We start from the raw sequence: 13618 nt of genomic DNA on the forward strand, positions 1-13618 counted from the left end.
CCTACTGCCCGCCTCTCCAGGCTCTTGGTTCAGTTGTGGCTAAAAAACTCTTTTAAACAGGATTGTATAAGATCATTTTATAAAGAGGCCTGAAAAACATTCTAATGACATGAAAATTCTCAACTAAGTATTCATGTGAAAACTGTCCACACACCTGATAATCATTTTAGTCAGTCCTAAGAAGGCCTGTCCCAGAGGCCTAGAGGATCTTAAGAGCCTGCAAAGGGCTCACCTCAGTTCGGTCTCTCAGTAACTGACAAGGACTGTTTTATAGACCGGCCTCTATAAAGGTCCGTCAATTAAAGATGACGATCAAATTTGATGATGATGACGATGATGACGATGGCGATATTATCGAAGATGATGATCATGAACATGATGATGACGGTGATGATGGCGATGATGATTAAAAGTCCAGCTCACAAGCAGTCGGCTAGTCAGTCAGTGGAGGAAGCGTAACGATAAGGATAACACCAATATAGTCCTTCAGACTGTAACACCCGATTCTCAGATTACAAGACGTGTCTTTTATATTAAATACTAGATGGGGTATAGAAGACCCTGGCCAACAGTGTCCTGCCAGTGGTAGACAGAAGGTAAGTTTATTGTGTTATGTGTGTAGTGAATTGCAGCTCGGGATTAATGCTGGATTTCAGGAGTGGATGGTAGACAGAAGGTAAGATGTGTTGTGTTATGTGTGTGGTGGATTGCAGCTCGGGATTAATGCTGGATTTCAGGAGTGGATTAACCAAGCTGGGCCAGAGTCAGGGTCAGAGGTGAGACCCATGTTTCACAGTCAAATCTTCATTATTAAGAACAGTACCAGCCACCAACGTTATATAATCAACGAAAGATCAATGGAAGCTCCCGGCTGAAGTTGCCGCATTCCAGATGTTCATCGGGTTCAGGTCCATATCACCCTGGCTTCACAACAACAACACCAACAAAAGCAACAGCAATAACAACAACAGCAACAACAATAAAAATACATATAAAGCGATCAGTATACAATATGTCATCTATAACTGATGTGTATCAGGCACATTTTCTGCAAATAAAATGAAAGCAAAGGCTGAGAATTTGCATAGCGTTATTTTGCAACGGAATTTCAACAAAGTAAAGCCAAAACAAATAATTTCTTACCGAGATCCCTGGAACCTTGGCATAAGCGTCTCTCTCTCTCTCTCTCTCTCTCTCTCTCTTACACACACACACACACACACACACACACATACACACACAAGCTGGACGGCAGAGACACAAATAATCGCTTTGACTTGTGGATGTTGATGGTATGTATGCAGAGGCGAGGGGTCGAGGAGGAGAGAAGGGGTGGGGGAAATGGGGAGAGGGTCGGATAACAGAGGTGGGTAAAGAGATGGGGAGAAGGGAAGAAGGGGAAGGTAAAGGACGGTGATGAGGGGGAAGGAGAAGAAGAAGGGTTGAGCGAGGGTACGAGAGAAGAGCACTGAAGAGGAGGCGAGGGAGATAGAGAGGGGACGGAAGTGAAAGGACGAGAAGAGTAAGGATGGAGTGGGGCAGAATATGCTGAGGTTATTGCGTGTGTCATTTCCAAGGCCGTGGTGGTGATTTAGTCCTTAGCTAGGAAAGGATTCTCTAAAAAAATATCGTGTAGTGCTAGTAGGCTTAAAATGCAAAACTTATTTCTCCAGACCACATTGTCCATCGAGATGAAGTATTTTTTTTTTTTTTTTACGATCATTGCACACTGAGTGACAATCCAAACTTTCTTACAATCTAGAAAACCATTTACGACTTTGGGTGGTAACTGTAACCAGATGAGCACAGTGACGTCTAATGGATGTGACCCATAAAGGTTTCCAAACGAGGGATGGTTGGGATTTGTTGCTCACTCCTGGAGGAGTAAGGTTGATCCCCCTCGCCTTAATGGTTTGGGATGAATAGACTGGCTTTGGGCGGCGAAGTTGGTAATAAGAAAACTAGATGGTACTTTCTGTCTTTTGCAATACAGTGGGTTGGTCTGAGCTAAAAAAAAAAAAAAATCGTCTTGAGGTAGCTGGATGAAAATGCAAACAACTTACATCATAAATTATGAAGCTGGTATCATATTCCAGCTCACACTAAACGATTTTGTTGTTTGGGAGAAATACAAATGGTCAGAGAAATGCCAGGTGTTGATGTGACTCCATCGGCTGATATAGGCGCTCCTGTATATTCCATGCAGGCTAATATCAGATGACTTTGTTCACACAGGCAAAGTCCTGGCACTCAACATTAAGCTTTCAGTAAGTTGAGGTCACTTGTGGTATATTCTTGGTGACGCCGGATTATTTTATTCAACCTGAAGGAGACTTTCAACTGAAGGGGTTTAGATACACAGTTCAGAAATCAATTCAGTACGATAAATCCTTACCAAAGTGTAAATAATCACCTGCAGGTACGGTAACAAGAACAATACTTAATAGGGCATTCGGAAAGCACACAGACCCATCGAGTACCTTCCTCTCATCCCCATAAAAAATACATGCCAAGCTGATCCAAATCAAATAAACCGTCTTGAACTACGTTTGTACCCTGACCTTACAGCTCAACCCATGACCTTATCCTTTGATGTATGCACCAAATGGGAATCAGTTCTTCGCAGACCCACACCAGTGTATGTTATAATTGTTATTCGAATCATAAAGGGTAGTCATGAAACATTTCGTTAACGTGTATACATATATTGAAACCAACTCGATAATATTAGTTATGTCATCGCTGTCGCCAATAAAGGAACAAAATATACAGTGTTTACATCAGTGTTACAGTTGAGATTAACAAATTATATATATATATATATATATATATATATATATATATATATATATATATATATATATATATATATATATATATATATATATATATATATATATATATATATATATATATATATATATATATATATATATATATATATAGATATATATATATATATATATATTTTATAAATAACAGAACGGAGGAAGGAAAAACAAATGGGTAAAAAAAAATAATCCATACACCAGATTACTGGTGTCCTCTGTTCATAAAATATCTGTAACAGTTAGACTTGAACAGTTGTGGGTTGAAATTTGGAGGAAAACAACTCTGGGGAAGCGAGTTCCAGAGAGATGCAGTTCGGGGAATGAAAGAATTCTGATAGGCAGAAGTTCTGCAATATGGCTGAGTGACATTCCAGTCATGAGCGCTACCAGATGCCCGTGTAGCACGAGAACAGGCATAGAGAGGTGGCATCATGGACGCAACTTCGTCTGAGCATTTGCCAAAAAAATATCTGTAAAATAATGCAAGGGAGGCAACATTTCTTCTTACTTGCAGGGGAGGTAGTTTATATGTAATGGCAGGGTTGTTAATGATTCTAACAGCTTTATTCTGAATTTTGTCTAGTTGTCTTAATGCAACCTCTCCACAACCATCCCACAAGGGTGAGCAATATTCAAGCTGAGAGCGCACATGACTTATAAATTATAGCTATATATATATATATATATATATATATATATATATATATATATATATATATATATATATATATATATATATATATATATATATATATATATAGCTACATATATAGCTACATATATATAGCTACATTCATACATCTATTTGTGCTGAATCCTTAAAACTCTTGCTTTTATTAATGTAATTGATAAGGGACTAGGCAGAAGCTACATTTCAAAGTATTGTTCAGCATTTTGTTTTCCTCTGAGTATATAAACAACAGCGGGTCATCAATTAAAAATTCTCAGTTATCACATATTCTAAGAATGAAGTATAATGCTTTACATTTCATATCCTCATTTTTTTTTCTACGATTTTTGTCGTTTTTTCCAAACCTAATAGACAAGTGTGAGAAGGTGGTATTCCGAAGCATTATTCCCTACCCAGGAAGAAAGTTGACACATTTTATTCCTTATCCCAACAGGGAATTTTAAGAATGTGGTATTTTCTTGCAATATTCCCTTACCTGAATGAAATATGACAAGGCATTAAACACAAGGCAGTATTCTGACAGTATTCAAAAATACTTTTCCGTGGCCTGAAAATGAACCAAACACTTAGAATGCATTGTTATTAAACTTAGTATGGACTTAAACACATCCAAAATACTATTTCTTACCCTGACGAGGAAATAAACACAAGATGGTAGTCCAAAGCATTATATCTTACCTTACAAGGATTTAAGCAGAAGTCTGTTCTTTCCCTCCAATCTCTGAAAGTAAAATGAAAATCGTGCACAGCTCAGGGAAATGTGTTTGAGTGAGCAGGTAAACAGAGCTGCTTCGCACTGATAATGCATAAATTACCTAACTTTGCCACATTGAAATACCTACCTGCCTTCGCAAATTCTTTCAGAATTTTTATTTTTTTTTAACCTCCACCTAACAAAGTCAGAGGAAGGTGTTGTTATCACTGGGATCAATGGGTGTCCGTCCGTAGAGTTGTGCAGCAGGGAGGCTGGCTGGGCATAGAGATTTTGTTGCTGGGCCAGAACTCAGAAAGAATTCACTGTAGAGTCATGAAAATTCGTATAGTTATGTGTCTAATAGTGAACTGGTGCCTTTTGATAGGTTGAATGTTGTGTCTTAAGTATTCTTACTTTTAATAGTGAAAAGTGAAAAAATCAAAAGGTTTAAATGTGACCTGCGTAAGAATCTGAAGGGCCTAGGTTATCTGTCCTCAAGGTGTTCTTACGCCCACCTTTAAAAGAAAAGGTTGGGATGGGGGATGAGAGCCGTTATGCGCATGGTTAGATATGCAGGGAGGTGGGGGCTAGGTGTTTGGTCAGACAGAGCATTGCAACAGCGTAGCGTTGTCTAAGTTTTAATAGAGTATTAAATTATCGGTGTCTCTAGAGGATTACATGAGAGAGATGACTAATAGTCAGGTATTAATAAAGACTATATGTAACCCGTCCACTACGACAAAACTTAACCAAGTTAAGTGAAATTATCTGGGGGAAGCAAGGTTGCCAGCAGTCATGCTGAAATGGATACAAGGAACTCTGGTTGAGTGAAAAGGCAACCGGAGTCACTGCTTTGAAAATTATTCACACACACACACACACACACACACACACACACACACACAAAGAAGCGTGAAGTACCTACGTGCCTTCGCCAACTCTTTCTCTACTACGTAGTCTTTGTATACTGAATTCTTGATGCCTCCAAGTGAAATTATTACCATAAAAGAGACCCAAAGCAGTGAAAGGATTTGCGAAGGATGCAGCAAAACCCTCTTGTTCGAACACCCTATCAAATATGAATAACATGATATGAATATAATAAAAGTATAATATAAAAAGTTACTGTACTGAATGGTGTTAAGGGAACCATGTGGTTTCAGTAAATATGTAAACAGAGTCGCTTTGCTGCGAGAGTGAATTATTACCCGTCCTCAGCCAGGAGGGACTCGGGGACGGGTATTGTTTTATTCGGTTTGTCTGTTTGTTTGTTTGTTTGTCTGTCTGTCTGTCTATCTGTCTGTTAACAACTTTATGCTAAAACTGCCAGTGCGATTTTGACTAAAATAACAGGAATGATGGGCTATGACTTTCTGATTGCCTGATTAAATTTTGGGCCAAATTGGGCCAAGGCTCAGGCTGTAGGGCCAAAAAATGTAAAAAAAAAAAAAAAAGTGGACGGGTAAAAATGGTTTTTGCGCCATAAATCCTCCCAAATTCGTTATATCGACATGCAACCAAAGTCTAAAGGTGCATCTTTCAAATCTGCATCTCATAACATGCTTCACTACATCATGGGGGTCACCCCTCAGTTAGCAGAAGGGGAGGTCAATGTCAGGTGAGAAGGGCCTAAAATTTCAAACGGGCATAAAATCGTCAATTTTCACCCGATTTACTCCAAATCTGACATGTGACATCTATGACTAGATATCCTATTGTATTTATACGTCAGCACTAAAATGACTTCGGGGTGGGGTTTGCTGTGCCTTGGCATCGCTTCTTGTTTAGCTAAGCCTTTGAAGCGTGAAATACCTACCTGTCATCGTTAACTATTTAAAGATATGGGCGTCTTCTTTGTTTTACTCGTGCTGCCTCCAAACGATTTATCCAGCGTCGGGCAGACTTTCACTCTACAAGTGTTAGGTATAGCGCTGATTCACTACTATGTTACCCTAAATGAGTAAAATCATCTGGTGGCGGCCTGTTCAAAATTTACAAATGAAGTGATTTCTAATGGTTCTTGTGACCACCAGACGATTTTATTCGGCAATGAGTAGATGTCTCAGCCTAGATCAAATAAAATCCTCTTGTAGAAGTTAACTGATATGAAGAAAGACCACATTTATTTTATATTTTCTATCTCCTGCCCACTGTATTTATTAAGGTGCCCACTTTGTGCTAAGAGCAAATGAATACCTGCCTACTACACACAGTACTATTATCCTGTGAACTCACGACTCAGTAGCGCCAGTCTACAATCCATTAACACTGCTGTCTCTAATAAAGTAATACGTGAGTAATGAAAAAACATTTTGGAACTTTATTAAAGACTTTGGTATGATGACTCTCTCTCTCTCTCTCTCTCTCTCTCTCTCTCTCTCTCTCCTACAGCGGGGTGTTTCATTCCCCCATTCAAAATTACTGTTCCTTCCAGTCCATTACGTTCACATTCCCGTTCCCATTCCTTTGCCCCTCACTCGTTATTCCTCTCCCTCTCAGCTCTCCGGTTCGTACTCATGGTGACATAGGCTTCGTGGCATCTTTTTATCAGTAATTTGTTTTGCGCATTGCCTCCGTTTTCACCATCTTCTGCCTGATGATGCGAATTAGTGTATATCGATTTTAGAAATATATATATACTGTAGGCTAAGTATCATAAAGTAACATCAAAAGCAATATTAAAATCAAATCCCTAAGAAATAAGCTACAGTGCTTCCAGCACAACAAAGAAAGCGTCCGGCCGCCACCCAGTAATTCCCCCTCACATCCATTCCTCATTTCTCATCATGTACTCCTCATGTACTATCCTTCCAACACAATTACCCTCGTAATTTTGCTTCACTGTCATTTTCCTTAGCTCCTTTAAATCTCCACGTCTCACCCCACTTGTCCTTTCATCCCTCTTCCCGCCTCTCCCCACTCCCTTCCATTCCATTCATCCTTGCTTTCACCACTCATCCCTCCTATGCCTTTCCTCCATCATAATCAGTTTTGTTTTCTCCCCTTCGCCATCTCCTGCATCTACTGTATTTCATCAGTGTCCCGTCTTTTCTCTCTGCTTCCATTTGTTGCATTCGGGGACACAGCCAGGGATGGGGCGCACATCCCCTTACGATCTCATAAACATGACAAATATGATATCGTAACTGAAGGTGGACTGTTACAACAGGAAACTTACTTTTTTATGTGCAATCATCTTCTAATAATCTCTTTTACTATCTGATATCTTAGTAGGAAATGCAATTAAACTGTGACTAAATTCTCTGTGACGAGTGAGTATAATAAATAGCGCTAGAAATGGGACGGCAGTATGTTCATTTTATCACGCATCATCATTCTTATAGTCATGAGCATCAGTATTACGAACACATCATTATCTCTGACATCATTAACACAAGCCCTCTTTATAATTAAGTTAACTGGGTGTGTAGTCTCCGGAAACAGAAAAAACACAAAAGGTCGTTACATTGCATCATCATCATCATCAGCAGCAGCAACAAAAAGTCAGAGGCAACACCATCACCACAATCACCATCACTACCACCTCAACCAAAAATACCACTATCAGTGCCATGCATACCATCACCCCACTGTAATATTTGATGTGCTATGGAGGATGCAGGAAAAAAAATGGAAAGTAATAAAACCTGAAGAGCTTTCACAGGTGTACCCACAGAAAATAGGCCACACCTCAATAAAGTCTGCATTTAAGCCTTCGTAGTTAGCTCCTGCTCTCTCTCTCTCTCTCTCTCTCTCTCTCTCTCTCTCTCTCTCTCCCTGTCTCTGTCTCTGTCTCTCTCTCATAAGCCTTCCCACTCACACTAGTATATGCACCAACTTCACTCCTAATTTAGCCTCCCCCATCGTAAGAGCTTCTTAAGGCTCTCTCGCATTTTTGTCAGTGTGCTTATCAGACACTGGCAACTTTATATGCGTAGTTGCGTGCTAAAAAATTGCAAAAAGTAATAAAGGAATGGAAAAACAGGAACTAAAGATAAGAGGTAAAATAAAGAAAATAGATAAGGGAGGGAATGGAAGGGAAGGGTGCGGTAGAGTAGGGCAGGGTTGAGATGGGCTGGGTTGGTTTGGACTGGTTAAGTAGGATACAATAGGGAGGAGAAGAGTAGGATAAGGTTGGGTTAAGCTGGGATGGGCTGAGAAGGGTTGTGTGGGGGTAAGGTAGGATAGGGTTTGGTTAGGTTGAGTTAGGTTGGATTGTGCGGGGTAAGGTATGGTCGGGTTGGGTTAAATTCCGTCTGGGTTGGGTGGGGGGGGGTAAGGTAAGGAAGAGTTCTATCTATCTATATACCTAGGCCGCTTCCCCCAAGGAAAGGGAGGTAGCCGAGACAGGACGACACACTCCCCATTTACTCATCCATTCAAACACATTCATTCGCATCTTAGCCCCAAAGGGGACAACGGACAGATCCTCACCGCACCACACCTCACAAGGGTCAATTGCGCAATGCAATCAGTGACATCCGCAGCAGGGTCCGACAGCAGAGATGGTTTACCCCTGCCACATCATAACAGACCCATCCCCTTACTCCGCACCTGACCTGACTAGCTGATCAGACCATATGCGGGAGAATATCCTCCCTCAGGGCTGCGTCATCACTTATTCATTCACAATTTCTCTCCATTTATTTGTCACGCACAGCCACTCTTCCTTGCTCAACAGACATCCCTCTCACATCCAGCGCTCTCTTCACACTGTCCATCCATCCTATTCGTGGTCTTCCTCTCAGCCTTACACCTCTCACATCAGATCTAGTTATCTTTTTCACCAATCGCTCATTATCCATTCTCTCCATATGCCCAAACCATCGCAACACCCTCTGCTCAACTCTTCCAGCCATCTCCCGAACAACTCCAGTTCTCCTTCGCACTTCATCATTTCGCACTCGATCCATATGCGTCACTCCACACATACTCCTCAGACACCTCATCTCCATTACATTCAAACTTTTCCTCTCTGCTACACCTATATTCCATGTTTCAGACCCATATAACGCAGTCGGTACCACAACACCCTCATACAACCTTCTCTTTACATCCATTCTAAGCGAACGACATCTAAACACTTTTTTCATTCCTCCCAGCACCTTTCCTACTTCATTTATTCTAAAACTTCACTTCTGCATCTATTCTTCCATCCACAGCAACATGTGACCCTAGATATTTAAAACAATCTACCTCCTCAAGCAACTCGCCATTCAAAGCTATATTCATCCCCCTACCATCTACCACCCTTGTACACTTCATCACTTTACTCTTATTCTCCATTTACTTTCAATTTCCTTCCTTTCACACACCCTTCCAAATTCCTCTACCAACTGTCTCAATCTCTCCTCTGAATCAGCCACCAGTGCAGCATCATCTGCAAACAGCAGCTGCTTCAGATTCCACTCACCACCATCAACATTCACCAGACTCAGACCTCCACCTAAAATTCTTGCATTCACCTCCCCTACAACACCATCCATATAAATATTAAACAACCAAGGCGACATCACACATCCCTGTCGCAGCCCAACTCTCACAGGAAACCAGTCACTCACAGCATTTCTCACTCTTACACACGCTCTACTATTTACATAAAAACTTTTCACCCCTTTTAGTAACCTACCATCAAGTCCATACAATCTTAAAACAGTCCACAAAGACTCCCTATCAATTCTATCATACGCTTTCTCTAAATCCATGAATGCCCAAAACACATCCTTGCCTTTTGCTAAATACTTTTCACACACTTGTCTCACAGCAAACCCTGATCCACGCATCCCCTCCCTCTCCTAAAGCCACACTGCTCTTCACCAATCACTCCTTCTGTATATACCCTCTCTAACTCTCATAATTAACACTCTACCATAAACCTTACCTACAACACTCAACAGACTTATACCCCTAAAGCTAGTACATTCATACTTATCACCCTTGCCCTTATACAACGGGACCACACAAGCACTTGCCCAGTCAATTGGCACCATACCTTTCACAAAGCACACATTCAACAATCTTACTAACCAGTCAACAATAGTCACTCCACCACCTTTCAGGGATTCCACAGCACACCCATCCATACCTGCAGCTTTCCCTGTTTTCATCTCCTTTACTGCCTTCTCCACTTCCTCCTTCGTGATCAAAGAATCATTCAACTCTCCCAACACATTTATTCCTTGCACCCTTCCATACGCCACAATCTCAGCCACCCTTTCCTCCTCTACATTTAACAATCTTTCAAAATACTCTGCTCATCTCTTCCTTACTGCATCCATCTCAATTAACATCCTTCCATCCTCTGCTTTTACTCGTTCTTCCTTCCCAGACTCTCCCTTTCGCACCCTTTTCACCTCCTTCCAAAACATTTTCTTATTTTGTTGAAAATTCTCTGTAAGCTGCCTACCCCACCTCTCATCTGCTGCCACTTTAGCATCACGCACAGCCATTCTCGCCCTATTCCTCTTTTCCTTATACCTTTCATAAGACATCTCATCCTTCCTCTGCAGCCACACTTCATATGCACGTCTCTTCTCAGCCACAGCCATACTAACTTTCTCGCACCACCATTCACTTCCTTTTCTTACACCACTACCCACACGTCTCACACCACACACCTCTTCTGCATACCCCACCACAGCACTCTTAAACAACTGCCATTTCTCCTCCCACACTGCCATTTTCCTGATCTTTCAGTGCGTTCCACTCCATCTTTCAATTTCTCCTGATACTCTATCTTTTTCACTCTTTTTATCCAACTCACTCACTTTCAAAACCTCCCTGCCACACCTAACTCTCTCTAGCTCTCACCCATCTCTTACCTACTCTTAACTTTCCCTCCACCAGGTAGTGGTCAGACATACCTCCACCCTCCCCTCTCAGAACTCTCACATCTAACAATCTTCCTATTACATTCCTAGACACAACCACATAGTCCATCAAAGCTCTATCAACAACACTTCCACCCTCCTGTCTCACCCATGTATACTTATAAATATCTTTCTTCTCAAACAGCGTATTTCCAATCACCATCTCTCGCTCAACAACACATCGCTATCATTCGTTCCCCATTTTCATTTCTTCCAGGCATACCATGCATACCAACTACACCTTCAACTGCTACATTTCCCACTCTAGCATTCAGATCTCCCATCATTACCACATTCACATTCGCTCCAAAACTCTGCAGACACTCATCAACATCATTCCAGAAAGACTCCCTCTCTTGTTCATCCCTTTCACTACCAGGCCCATATGCACTCACAAACACCCACAACTCACGTTCAAATTTCGCTTTCACCCACATCAGTTGGGTTGGATTAAGTTGGTTTGGGTGGGGATGGGATGGGTGGGATAAGGAAGAGTTAGTTTTAGCTGGGTTGGGTAGGGATCGGTTGGGTGGGGTAAGGTAGCGTAGAGTTTAGTTGAGATGGATTGGGTGGTGTAAGTTAGGTTAGGGTTGGGTTAAGTTGGGATAGGTTGGGTTGGGTAAGGTAGAGTAAGGTTTGGTTAACTTGGGTTGGGTTGGGTGGGGTTGGGTAAGGTAGAGGTTGGGATAAGTTGGGTTCGGTTGGGTAAGGTAGGGTAGGGTTTGGTTGAGTTGGGCTGGGATTGGATAGGTGTGGCAAGGTGGGGTAGGGTTGGGTTAAGTTGGGTTGAGCTTGTGGGTTGGGTGGGGTGATTAAGGCCGAGTTGGGGAGATTTGTCTTTTTTCATCTTTCACTCGCTTATTTTAGGTATCCTCATTCTCTCCATCTACCATTACTCTCTCTCTCTCTCTCTCTCTCTCTCTCTCTCTCTCTCTCTCTCTCTCTCTCTCGAATCTGTGGCCATAAAGACGACCGAGCAGTAAAAGATAACACTAATCCGATCACCCGATATAGAATCAGGAGAGAGTTGAAATGTGGAACTGCAAATATTCCGAAACAGAATCGGGATACTGGGAACTGCACACACACACACACACACACACACACACACACACACACACACACACACATACAGAATACAAGGATTTGCAATAACGAATGCCAATTATACAATGAATTATGCTAAGGTTAGAACCTAAAGCTGCCAGGTTTAGGGACGAATGATGCCATGATTAAGGATAAATGCTGCCAAGGTTGGGAACACAGGATGCCAAGGCTACGAAGGATTACGTGGTTAGGACCAAAGGATCCTAAGTTGTAAACATTTGTCCTTTCTTATATCATTTTGGCAACATTTGTCATGTGAGCATGATAGACTCTGATATTATGTCGTGTGAATATTACTACTGACATCATACCCTACTATGTGACTTAACACATTAAGTATGGTGACTTACTTTTGCATATTATTGCTGTTACATCTAGGCGATTATAATCACATTATGAATATGACTGTTTTAATGAAGACCCAATGAAGGCTAAATCGAACATGACTTCTGGCAATAAGAATAAACTAAAAATCAGCGGTCGGATAATGGCCTAAGCACCAGGCCTGCGTCTCAATTTTTCCATGAGCACTACAAAGGTTGTTTATCCTCCTTCTCCTCCTCCTCCTCATCATCATCATCATCATCATCATCATCATCATCGTCACAATCATCATCATCATTCGACTTTCCGTCTAGTAACTGGGTTGGGCAAGATTCAAACAGAAAAGATAAAACACTAAAATGTGAGAAACTAAAATTTGTGACCATTGGAATGTGCCAAACATAGAGCCACTTTCTCATCCAGGGCATCGGAATTGTCACATAAAAGTTGCTGCAATAAACAAAATATCTGGTGAAGAAGAGGTAAGTCATAAAGGAGGTATCTCTAAAGTAATACAGTTCTGAACCTGTTACACCAATGAGCTGACCTCCACCATCCATCAACCATCTCCCCACTTCTCTAGGCCTAATACTACTTTTCCACCCCTTCATTTCCCTTCCATCTCTCCACCACTACCATAATTCCATCTCCCACTTCAAGACTATAGTTTTCTTTTGCATTAAGCCACCACTTGTATTGTTCTCCTCTTTTCCATCCATCCTCTGTCTCCACCGACCTTTCACCACCACTTATACTAAATTCCTCCAACGCTCATCAACAACTTCCACCATTATTGTATCTTAACATGTTTCCATGCCACTTCCCTCCTCACCATGTCCCTTGCTTCACCAAACTGTCATTTCCGCATAATACTTTCCCCACATCACTCCACCACTTTCTTCACTACTCTCAACCTTTTCACTCTTAACCAACAAGATCATCCTCTCCACCTCTTCCTCTTCCACCTCCCCACCACACTCCACCCGGTCACCACTCCTATCTCCCCCACCCATGCAAAGCCAATCCTTTACTAGGAACCCTAGGGAACCATTCACATGGCTTTATGTGACCCATTTTACACTCACTTCCTGCATAACTGGAT

The sequence above is a fragment of the Coenobita brevimanus genome, chromosome 109 (genome assembly GCF_032717465.1).
Source record: "Coenobita brevimanus isolate Jiangsu-jjx chromosome 109, ASM3271746v2, whole genome shotgun sequence".
Classification (NCBI taxonomy): Eukaryota; Metazoa; Arthropoda; class Malacostraca; order Decapoda; family Coenobitidae; genus Coenobita; species Coenobita brevimanus.